The sequence below is a fragment of the Branchiostoma lanceolatum genome, chromosome 14 (assembly GCF_035083965.1).
Source record: "Branchiostoma lanceolatum isolate klBraLanc5 chromosome 14, klBraLanc5.hap2, whole genome shotgun sequence".
NCBI lineage: Eukaryota > Metazoa > Chordata > Leptocardii > Amphioxiformes > Branchiostomatidae > Branchiostoma > Branchiostoma lanceolatum.
Genome location: NC_089735.1, coordinates 10,445,054 through 10,457,420, shown reverse-complemented (window position 1 = coordinate 10,457,420; position 12,367 = coordinate 10,445,054). Strand labels below are relative to the sequence as shown.

The following is a 12,367-nucleotide window of genomic DNA, read 5'->3' as shown; positions in this document are numbered from 1 at the left end:
TAATCCTCAGTCTATCTTACACTACGCGGCCAGCATACTTGGTAAACATGTCACGAATCAGCTCAATGTGGATTGCTGCCAAACACGAAAATTACCTAGTACTCACAGACATTCCTCAAAGTTTAACGCTTTTGGACCTCTTCGATCGTATCCCCAAACATAATTTCATAATTGAATTTGATTAACATAAGTGAAAAAATGCAATTTTCTTCAGTCTACATGTCAGATTTCAGATGAAAATTCATTGCATCTATTTTTACTTACAAAATGCAATTAATGCCAATAATTACAGATCTATAACACGATTTGAATTACTTCAATCTCAGCTAACATAACACGAGAAATGTTGTCATAAATGTTAATCAAATTTACCTTCATTTCCAAGAAAATAACGAATAATACAAGGCAGTAACTTTTGAAATGTATCAGAAATCCGCTTGCTTTGACACATTTTCCCAGTTACCGAAATTAATATGTCTGTACATGAATCACCATAGTGTGAATAACTTATAATTTGACCAAGATCATTGATCAGTTTAACTTCTTACAAGTACTAAGCACCCCTTTCTACTAGATGGAGAACGCTGGGGAACCAAACTAGGATTTGAACACCCTATGTAATCATTGATTGAATATGATCCATTTTGTAAAAGTAGATTCAAAATGCACTGAAATGAAATACATGTACCTGTAAACTACTAATGAGAGTTTCAATGGTTGCGCCAAGTACGCCACTTTTGTCATTATAGGGGAGACCTTAAATTTTACACCGATAATTCAAGCAAATGAGTACTTTGAAAAAGCGTGTATAATACTGTAGATGAAGAAATGTTCGCGGTGGTTTTATGTGATTTTCGCGGCGACCGTTTCACGCTTAAAACCACCGTGAACATTTTTCTCCAATATTGTGGTGGTATGTGACTATAGCGCTGCCGCGGACTTGAAACCACCGCAAACACTCAATTTTCCCCTAAGCACAAAATTAAAACCTCGCGAACTTAAATGCATTTACAGTAGTTTTTTTTAACATTCGCCCACTGGAAAAGAAGGGCGACGTGCGTGGCATTGCACCCAAGCTTTTTTATAACTTTTTTCAACAGTGCCACGTACAATATACCGATTTCTACACCTTGGTGGAGTGAGGAAATTTGTATAAAGCGCCTTTCGCAAGGTGACACAACAGAGGATTCGAACCCGGGACCGCTTGCTTTTGGGCGGAACACCCTGCCGTTACGCCACACGACCCCACAATATAGTGTATAATAATAAAATACATTTACTAAAGTTTGTTTTTCTCTACAGTGCCATAAGAGGTGGAGCATGACTTCCTCCTTGAGAGTTAAATGAACATTACGCCCCTTATCTTTATGACACAGATGGTACACGATCTAAAAGGTGATAGCCTCCGGTGGTTTCAGTTACCTGTCATGCCGTGTGCAAGGCTTTGTCTTTCACGGCGATGCTTATAAGAATAAGCCAATGCAGCTCTTGCAAATGGACTTGAAACCCTAGAAGATGTGACAATGGGCATCAGTGCTGCATATTTTCCGGCAGCTACATAAGTGCTGCACATGAAGCATATCTTTTTGCTCCATTTGGAGTGATGATGTAGAGTCGCCACAATATGCATATGGTAGCTATGGGCTACTTAGAATGCAGGCCTACGACGTATGGCACACGTTGTCTAGATGAGAGCAGCGTGTATCTTGCACACAAAGTATCTCAGATATCTGAAATATGACAAGACAATATACATACCTACGTGCAACCTTTGGCGTTCTTAACAATCTGTGTTACATTTTCAGAGGCATTTTGACAAAGTTTTGAGTGTAGAATCCTAGGTGGCAGTCCACCAGTTCCTGTCAATGGCAAGCTGAGAGATACAATTTCACATCGTATGCTTTCTACACGCATTAGTGGTGACTTTGCAATACACGAGAATTACGTTTTTAAGTGAACACTTACATGAATATTAGGGGCAAATAAGGTGAAGCCTTCCCTGTTGGATAACAGTTGTATCAGAGGATATTACTTGAGTTGATAGATGTTTACGAGCCCCTTAACAGATTAGATACATCTTAGCAATTGGATCATTAGCACGACTGCTGCCAATATTTGTCATTACCAGATTAGAGTGATACTTCCAGTAATGCTAAATTGGTCTATTGAGAGCTCATAGGTTGCCAAAAAGCACTTTATTTGTAGTTTTCATCTGCGAACAAGATTGTATCTATATTTCTGATGTAGGGGCCTACTCACATTATATGTATACCGACTCATTTTAGGTTGTTGGTAATTAGGACTTACAGGAAAATTCTTAGCGTGATTGACATATCTTATTATCTAACGTTACACCCCAAAACGACGTTTTAACGCCAATGAGCAGCACAAATAACTAGCGTAAAATGTTAGACATGTGCGAAATCCAATTTCAAGACAGCATATCAGGAGAACGGCTTTCAAGAATGGACTGTATTGACAGCAATGCTTTCAAATTTCACTTATTATTTGTTTCTATGAGTAAAGTTTCTGTGTATAATGTTTCATTCAAGAGTACCTGGAAGACCGGATCACATTCTAGACCTCTGATGTACTCATATATTCACCCAGATAAACTTGAAAGAAACAAAAAACATGGCGGACACGACGCAGCCTAGTGCGCTTGCGCAGACAGATACGGCCACCACGCGCAAGTCTGAACAATAAGCAAAAGCCGTAACCGTAATCTCCGTGAAAGTCATGATCAGTGCCTCTGGTCCATGAATAAATTCTTTTGGAGTCAATTTCCTGGTAAAGAGCACGTAATGATCTCATTTCCATGTTGTGTTTCCTGTAAGTTTCAACCCTGACTGAACATGCTGTGACCTTTAACGTGATAATCCATAGTCTCACTGCACTTCAATGGTATCAAACTAATCACATCATCATCTTGTGAAGACGTAACAGGCCCAGCGGGAACCTGGGGAATCTAGACCAATCTCATGTGGCGTTACGAATGTATCCGCCATTGAAAGCAAGAGTCTTAGAGTTCTTTGGGAATTGTTCAGGATCGGTTTTGCTGTCAACTTAATTGTCAGGTACATGCACATGGGTTATTTGCAAAGTTAACCTATGCACCCCGTGTATTGTTCGGTGTTAAAGTAGCATTTACATTACTGTCACAGTGGTAGTTTGAAGTAAGAAGCTGAAACCTTTATACATGTATGATCATAATATATATCTCTATGGACTATAGGTCATTTTCCAATTTTTTTTTCATTTTTGACCTCATAACAGATTCTCTTTTAAAACTGCTGGAGTGAAGCGAGTGAACTAATTCCCCACAGACTTAATCAGAGCAACGGAACGTCTTAAAAGTTGTAAGTGTGCCAAGTCTATTGGAAGTTCGTCTGAGTTGAGCCGCTTCCAATATCACACCTCGCTTCACTCAAGTAGCTGTAACATAGAATAACTGATATAAGTTCAGAAATGAAAATATGACATGCATCTAGAGATATGTGTACTTTCTGTTTCCTACAAGTGGGCTGAAATCTTGATGCACAGTCTTCGTGCAATAGATATGCCAGCAAAGACACTGCAATTTTTTCGGCCATTATTCAGCAGATACATTATTAACCTGTGTTACAAAACGTCTCGTCAGAGACTGACTGTGTCCCTTACACTGAGAACTAATCTAAGCCAGGTAATTGAATTGGAAAAATTAGTAGTACCACTAGCTCAGAGTTCATTATCACTGTAAAAATCAGCCCAGAAGCAAGTTGAGGATTCTATGTCATTATTACATGTCACCATAGCCTTTAACATCATGGCAATAGACAGCTGTCAGTCTGATAACGATTGGTCCATGTTACGTTAGCACATATGAATAAGTTAACAGGATTAGGATGCTACCATTTCTGATGATTTAGATGTATTCGCAATCAAGTGTATAGGATCCCGGCTGGTAAAAGAGATGCTGGTGGTTTAGTCAGAATATTCAGTACGTATCCGTGAATTGTTTTATCAGGTTGGTAAGTCACTACATTGCTATGTGAACCAGTCAGAATTGCCTTGAAGAAGGTGACAGATGGTCACCGAAACGTCGGTTGAATAAATCTCTTGGTTGTGTAAAAAGAGTCTTTTTATTCATTCAGTACGTATGCTTTGTGAGAAGTGCTTTAGCGTGAAGTCGTTGACTTCCCGACCCAGGTGTCAGATATAGATCCACAAGAGAGGAGTCTAATTTCCCAAGTGAGTTTGGAAAATCTTACACTTCCAGACCGTCTCTTGGCAAAATGTCAAGGAGCGCGTTCACACGGGCTTTGCAGCGGGGTTAGTGAAACTTGAAGCAACAGCTAACCTTTTCATGTTGCTACGGACTCCTATTACGTTATTATGGTCAAAGTAAGGGGGCACTTGTATCAATCATTTTAGATATACTTTACTACACTACTTTACCATTTTGCTTTGTGTAGATACACAGAAAGGTTTCATTTTATTAAATTGAATTGAATATGTTGACCTTTAGATAATCCAACTATTGGTTTCTGTTCACTTTCTATTCATTGTAATATTTTTAAATAAAAGAAACAATAACGATGCTCTGGTGAAATAAAACGTTGGTTTAAACGGGGTGGGTTAACATTTGATCATTAACATCTGCATGAAAAATGTATAGGGATTTAAAGGATGTACAGCTGGCAGTTCCAGGGCTGTTTTTTTTTCACTTTCGGGCGTGACCCCTATGTGGCCCCGTTGGACACACTGCGACTGCTAGACTATTTTTAGGAACGGCCGGGCGCTGAAAGTTTGTAACACGGAGTTAAAATCACCGCGGGACCCGGTAACAAATACTAGTAGGCGCCGCGAGATACCCTTTCGGTGTCCAGTAGTCCACCGGGACAAATTCCTGTCTTAGGAGCCCGGCCAAGAGTACACCCCTAGGCTAGAGGCACCGGTGCAAATGTTACCGTAGCATACATATATCTGATTATGTCGTGTTAGGGGATACTAAGGGTCACATCCAGCACTAAACTCTTCTCACGGCCCAAGGCATTCGTCAGAGGTGCCACTTTGTCTTAAAAACACCTTAAATCCTGAATTTAACCAAAATCAACTTAAATCTTGTATTTAACTAGTGCAATGTCTACATTTGACAACTTGTGGCGTAAGGAGGGGGGTGTAGGCGCATTATGGCACTATCTATATACTATGCATTATATATATAAATGTGCAATAAAGGTCTTCATTCATATATCATTCAGCGTATGTTTGGTTCTAGTTTTTGTAAATTAAGTTAAACAGCTTGAGTGCAGCGCCACCTTTTCCCTGTTAAGAATATCTAATAACATACACAGCCTTCCAGAGCACCGTTCCCCGCGTACCCAGTAGACATAACTAATGCAGGAAACTCTTGGCATAGTTGGAAGTTTACTTGATTTAAATTTTCGGGTGATATTGATTTTTTCTTGCCCTGCACATTTCCTATCCAATTTTCAGAAGGTGAAGGACTTTACATGTAAATGTCATATCTAGAATTGCCTGGAACTTCCCCATGAATAAAGGAAGGTACAGCTTAATCGCTGTATTTTAGTTTTACAAGTCTCTGTTAATACCAACATTGGTTATAATTGTGTCTAAACGGGTCTGCTAATTGAAATATTTGAATTCACGCCACGTATGTTAAAGATGATGAAGTACGTAGATAGGAAATATAAAATGTTCAAAAAAAGATTTACAAATCAAATTTATCTTAATTATCAAGTGCACTATCTTACCTTGAAATTCATTAACTTGTTTTGGTTTTGACGAATTTCACAATTAGCGCCCACACGCTTAGATGGAAAATATTTCACCCGCTCCATGTTAGTAGGTGTCACAGTGATAGCTTTTGATTGAATGATTCTTTTTACCTTCGCCAAGAAGGTTATGCAGAGGGTAGCGTTTGTATGTGTGTGTGTGTGTGTGTGTGTGTGTAATGTACAGCATAACCTGAGAAGGCTTGGATGGATTGTCTTGATATTTGGTAGGTGGGTAGGTCTTGATGAGACTAGGAAATGATTAGATTTTGGGTCCCTTAGCGGCTTGTTACGGTACTGCAGCGGAACTTCCTGTTTTGATATCTCGTGTTCTGGACATGCTATGGAACTGATTTTTGAGTGGTAGATAGCTCTTTGGACAGAGAGTAAGTGGTATGGGTTTGGGCCCCCTAGCGGCTTTTTTGGAACTGCAGGAGCAGGTTTTGCATCTGACTTTGAAAGGGAATAACTCAAGAAGGGCTTGATGGATGGCAATGATTTTTGGTAAGTAGATAGCTTGAGTGATGATGAACATGATTAGATACTTTTTATGCAAATCAGTATCTAATTTGCATAATTAATGAGGAAAGTTTATATATCCGCCAAATTCCATGATAGGACTCTGAAACATGTGACATACGTAAGTGAGGAAGAGAGAAATATTAATTGATATGAACTATGCAAATGAAGACCTCATTTGCATAATTAATGAGAAAATACTATAGCTCAAGATGGCCTTGATGGATGGTCGTGATATTTGGTATGTAGATAGCTTGTGTGATGCTTAGAATGATTGGCCGATAATTATGCAAATCAGATTCTAATTTGCATAATTAATGAGGCAACATTAAAAATCTGCTTTGTGCCATGATATGACTATTCAAATTGTAACTGAGGAAGAGAGGAATGTTGAAGATAGAAAATATGCAAATGTAGGCCTAATTTGCATACTTAAATGAGAAACTACTATAATTCCATACTGGTAAATGACGGAAATTTCATGCATTTAATACTTTTTTTGTGCCATCGGGAAGTTATGTGAATGTGAACATCGTTGAATCAAATTATGCTAATAAGGGCCTCATTTGCATAACCTTCTTTGTTAAGCTCATACTTTGTTAAGCTCATACTTTGGACATGTCATATTTTAAGACAATCAACTGGTATGATTTGTAATTGATGAGAAACACTCCTAATACGTCAGTCACAATGGTTAAAATCATTTGGCGAAGGTATGAGGTCGTGGAACTCTAGTTCTTTATTCTTTTGGTTTTGCAATATTTGTAAATGAACACTACTTTATGTAGGTTTACATTCATTCCACCCACTCTTTCCTCTCGGGTGCGATGTCTTTAGATTAGATATTATATCTTCTTCTGGCTTTAAAATACTCTACAATCATCAGCCATATGAATGTGATATCATTTTACATTCCCACACGTGCGATAACTTTAGATTAAATTATATATCTTTTTGGTTTTGAAATACTTCCACAATTTTCTGCAATATGATATTAAGGTGTGGCATAGTTTTACATTCTCTTACTTGCGATAGCTTTAAACTAAATTATATATCTTCTATTGTTTTTGCGTTTCATCGCCTTCGCGATGAAACGCAATAAGATGAGTTTTACCTTGCAGTCGTGCCGCTAGACCCTGCTACCTTGCTAGCATGCTGCTTGGTTCAACACTGTGTCGCACACAATAAGACCTTATATGGCAAGACCGTCTAAATTTGTTGTTCAGTCTCTGCCTTATATGGCAAAGGAGCAAGAAAATCAGACAGTCTAGAATTGCACGTCACACAGGTAACCGCATGCAAACGCTGCAACTGATCAATGGAAAAAGCTGAGTACATTAATTGAATCTACATATTAAACTTTTATAGATAGATTTATAATATGTTTTATAATGTAATTAAATCTCTGACTATTATTTCTATTCAACGATATTAAGGGATTTTAAACTTATTTATTTCATTTGGCGTTATTTGAATTGGTTCTTCGCGTTTGGTGACCACTCCAGAGGGCGACAGAACACCATGTCGCCATTCACTCTCGAACAGTTTGGTCCACCATTTTGGAACAAACGCTAAGGTAGGACATAGATATCTCATCTTATATGCCTTATAGTTGCGTATAGGTAACATTAGTCCATCTGTATGTGTATTCAGGTAAATGTAGATCGAGAATTATGTACCCAGGACGTCCCTGGTATTACAAAAATAACTCGTTCGAGTTACCGTACAAATTATAGTCAGTGCATATAATTAGTGAAACGGAGTAAACTTGCGTCGTCAAATAATTTAGCCTGCTGTTTACACGGTCTCTCGCTGACCAGGGGAAAGACCTCTGGTGTTGTTGCAACGTAATTTGGGGGCTTATTTTACTCTGTATTCTGCACAAAACGATAGCCTCGTGTCTGTGTTTTTGTAAACAAATTAGTGGCTGGGGGAGGGGGGCATATTGTTGTTTCTTCATGCACTCACGTTTTCCCAAATGCTTTGTGAATCATTTCTTTCCTCCTTTAGTTTAGTAGACTATAGTAGATCCATTCAAACAGGTAGGAAGATCTGTTCTTTTAGTAATCATGTTGCAGTACTTCTTCAAACCACTACTGAACTGCTGAAAGAATTTTTTTTTTTTTAATATTTAAGGAATTGTATGTGATACTACTATGCTGGGTGATATAGGTGTATGTAAATATTGTAATTTTACAAATTGTGTTGACATACTGTATGTAAACTTAGATTCTCGTTTTTTTTGCTTTTCAACCATAGGGCTGTAGATCAAGAATATGAGCGTTGGACGTAGCTAGTATTACTTATTAGAAATAATATTCATCAGAATATACGTTTTATTTTTAAAATGGTACTGCCAGGATCAGGTATACTTTGAGATAGATTGCAAAACATTTGTGTTACAGTTGGGATCAGGATTTTTGATGCAAGTTTGACTCCGTTTCACCAGATTAGACTCTTTGGAAGTTAGGAACACACAGTAATCAGCACGATATCGTATCATTGTCACAGTGACAATTTGCACCTCCAATCAAGTAGCTTCCCCTTCTATATTTTCAACCTCCTTGCTCCAATCAATTCAAGCCAATTTTGAAATATTAGATATGTTCAGTTGGCATCAGATGTCTAACCCTTTTTTTTGCTTTTTCTTTCAGTTGTGACTGCTGCAGTCCCCAGCTGCCACAGAATTGGACCAAAGCCTACTAAATCAAACCTTACGGTCAATTAGAACAACCATTCGCACTAATAAAAATGTTACTCAATCTTCTATTACTGCTTTTACTTCTGTACACACCTGTACTCATTACAAGACTATCCTGCCACTAAACAGACTGTGAACTTGAACTCATTACGAGACAATCCTCTGCCACCAAGCAGATTGTGCATTTGCACTAACTTCTGCCACTAAGCACACTGTGCACTTGTACTCATTAGCATGCTAGCAGACTATCCTGCCACTGAGCAGACTGCATTTGTACTTTCTGACTAATAGTGTGTCACAATCACTTGTGATATTTATTCCTATTCACATACATATACTGTACAGATACAAATACACATATTCGAGTATGATGACCCTCTCAGTTCCTACACCTGGATGAGGAGGGTTGATATTGCTATAGCAGGCTATTTATGCATTTCTGTTATTATGTGTACCGCATAACTCGACAACCTGTAAACGGATCTTATCAATATTTGGCAGTTCAGTAACATATGTGGAAATGAAAACCAATGCAGTGAAGGTGAACATCAAATTAAGGCCCAATTAACATAGATAATGAAGAAAATTCATTTCGCTCCATTGCACAATACGACTTTACGACATGTAAGACCAGTCACCTAATTCATAAACCAAGGAGGTTAATTTCCACGTAGATGAAACGCCAGCTTTTTGCAAAGCTCTTGTTTTAATACTCATTCAATTATCAGCAGTAGATGTGTAATCATTTTACATTCACTTTCTCTTAAGTGCAACGGCTTTAGATTAGATCATATCTATTTTATTTTTCAAATACATTATTAGCAATAGATACGGTATAATTTTTTATTCCTTTACCCACTTTTCGCCTTTATGTGTATATCAGCGCTATCTGGTAATTAAAACATGATATCACTCTGTTTATGAGGTTTGTAATTAAATCATAATTCCATTCAAGGGAATAATATCTTAACTCAGAGTGAGCACTCAAAAAAATATAACCAACACGTGAACTGACGGCAATATTTTGCAGAATTGATATCATTTACGATTTTACAGGTTTGATGATGTCATTTGTTCTAAATATGTTTTAAACTGATTAAGCATTACTTGTTCTCATGATGTACGTGTTTTGATACTGTATATACACATACAAAATGTACTGCATTCACAATGTTATTCTAGGATTTCCTGAATATCACATCATAGAATGTAACTGCTATAGGCTTACAGTGTACATTATATTTTACAATAGTATATTCACTTAAGTCTTTGCTTTTAGCGCTAATACACGGCACCGGCCAGGTTACTGACTTTTTGTGATTTTCAAATAATGATAATCCATAGGAAGGTCATTTACGGCGAGGGTAGGGCTTTGTATGATTGTAGACAGCATGAATACACTTGTTGAGTAAAAGTTGGCATCCTGTCTACAGCTCTTGGTGTATAGGACAGTGCACTTGGGCCGCACAATTGTTCGAGCAGTACCACTATCTTACCGGCAGTGGTACGTATATACGTGTTGAACTGTCATGCCTTTCCCATAAGTGCTGAGTGCTAAGCATGAAAAGCAGTATGTACCAAGTATTTGAATGACTCGGTCGTAGGTAGAACCCACGACCACATGAATACACAGCGAGCAATCTACCCTTTTGCATGTCTGAGTGCATGTGTTATGTCTCGAACTTTTATCTGATCAAAAAAGGGCGCCAAGCGCATTATGTGATTCATGGCACTTCATGCGATTGTTCCCTTTGACAGTAGACATTTCTGTTTCAATGGCTAAAGTGGAATGGACGGGTCACGGAACGTAGAGCTAAAACCCACACAACAACGCCTTCTTCTGGGAAGTGATCATACGCAAATATATCATGGTTCACCGTAAGAAGAGACGCCAGCGTACTCTGACACTTCAATTCACTTGACTAACACGTTCAGGCTGAGCCACCGCACTTCTGTTACGCCTACGCACACTTTCTTTCCGTATAAGCACAACCAACGGACTGAATCGTTCATAGTCTTGTTGTTCAAGAACTAGTCCTTTTTCTCTTGAAGAGACGCCAACGTATACATGCAAAGTTCCGCCACTTTACTCAACTCAAACTTTACAGACCGCTTTGACCTGTCAACTTGAACCACTGCACTTTTGCTTCGCCTACACAATACCAAACATGTTTTTGTAGAGGCACCAACAGACTAAATCGTATAGTCTCTTCATTCTTGATATTCTTAAAGCGATCTAGCTTTTAGCTCGGGTTCTGGGCATGAAATGGATTTGCAATTCCCCTTTTTTCACCGTCCTGTAGGAACCAACTGTTTTTTTTTTTTTAAGATTTGCATTGGACACATCGTAAGCTTTGAAATTCAGTGTCAGGCAGTTCTTGATTTTCCATGGCAGCTCATCTCGGTGGCTTGACCCAGATGTCGGACGACAAAACAGGTATTCCTGTTGGCAATGTTAAGGTAAAAATAGAGGTCACAGAGCATTTTTGAGGCCGTAGGCGCAGTGCGTTGGTTGTAAACCCACTGTGTCTAGGGCACGGTATTGGAAGGCGAAGCCCATCAATCTCCTTCCTCAACCAAAGTCAGGTGCAAATTTACTCCTGGGTGGAATGAGGAATGTTGTCTTTCCCAAGAGACACAAAGTCTAGACGAGAATGTCAGAGATTGAACCTGTGGCCTATCAATCCTATGTCTGTTAGGCTGATCACTCTCCAATCGACAATCGCTTATAGCACTATTCAAGGTCGACTTATAAAACTATTGTATAATAATTGAAGGGCGCACACCATGTGAAATTGTGATAAGATGGCATTTCACGGTTATCGAAATGCATCAACAGACATAACCCTCTATGAATGGATATTGCATTTGCATCGGCACAAATCGACCTGCATGTATGGTATCGACGATCACATTTGGATATGCCGTCAAGATGTCTACATAGACTGAAGATGCATGTTCTTATAAATGTTTGAAAGTGTGCAAAGCAGAAACAGACATGCATATGGCTGTGTCTGTATCACGCTCTTCGTGCTCGGGTCATAAACATTTCTGATGGAGTCTATCTGGTGAAAAAAACACATCTACATCGACCGTGCTATCGGTTATGATGTTGTATGTGTCATTGAACGTTACGAATGCTCCGTTCACACTTGCCCGTATATTCAAGTCCGTTTGAGTTCCGTATTGACATTTTGTTGGCTCAGGTAAAGTTTGCAGCTGAAGAAGCAGTTTTTTTAATGCTCGGTAACCAGTAGCAGATACGGAACTCACACTTGAATATGCGCATACATGCAATCGCCCCCCCCCCCTCACCCCCACCCCTTATGATGCCTTTTCATGGGATGGAGACAGTTGCGCAACCAGAATT

At 38.7% G+C, this 12,367-nt stretch overlaps 1 long non-coding RNA gene across 1 annotated transcript; it reads left to right on the top strand.

Moving 5' to 3' along the window:
- Nucleotides 1–7,408: 7,408 nt before the first annotated feature.
- Nucleotides 7,409–9,063, top strand: LOC136449121 (uncharacterized). Its single transcript, XR_010757980.1, has 2 exons — nt 7,409–7,872; nt 8,951–9,063. It is a non-coding gene; the product is annotated as an uncharacterized lncRNA (long non-coding RNA).
- The last annotated feature ends 3,304 nt before the right edge of the window (nt 9,064–12,367 follow it).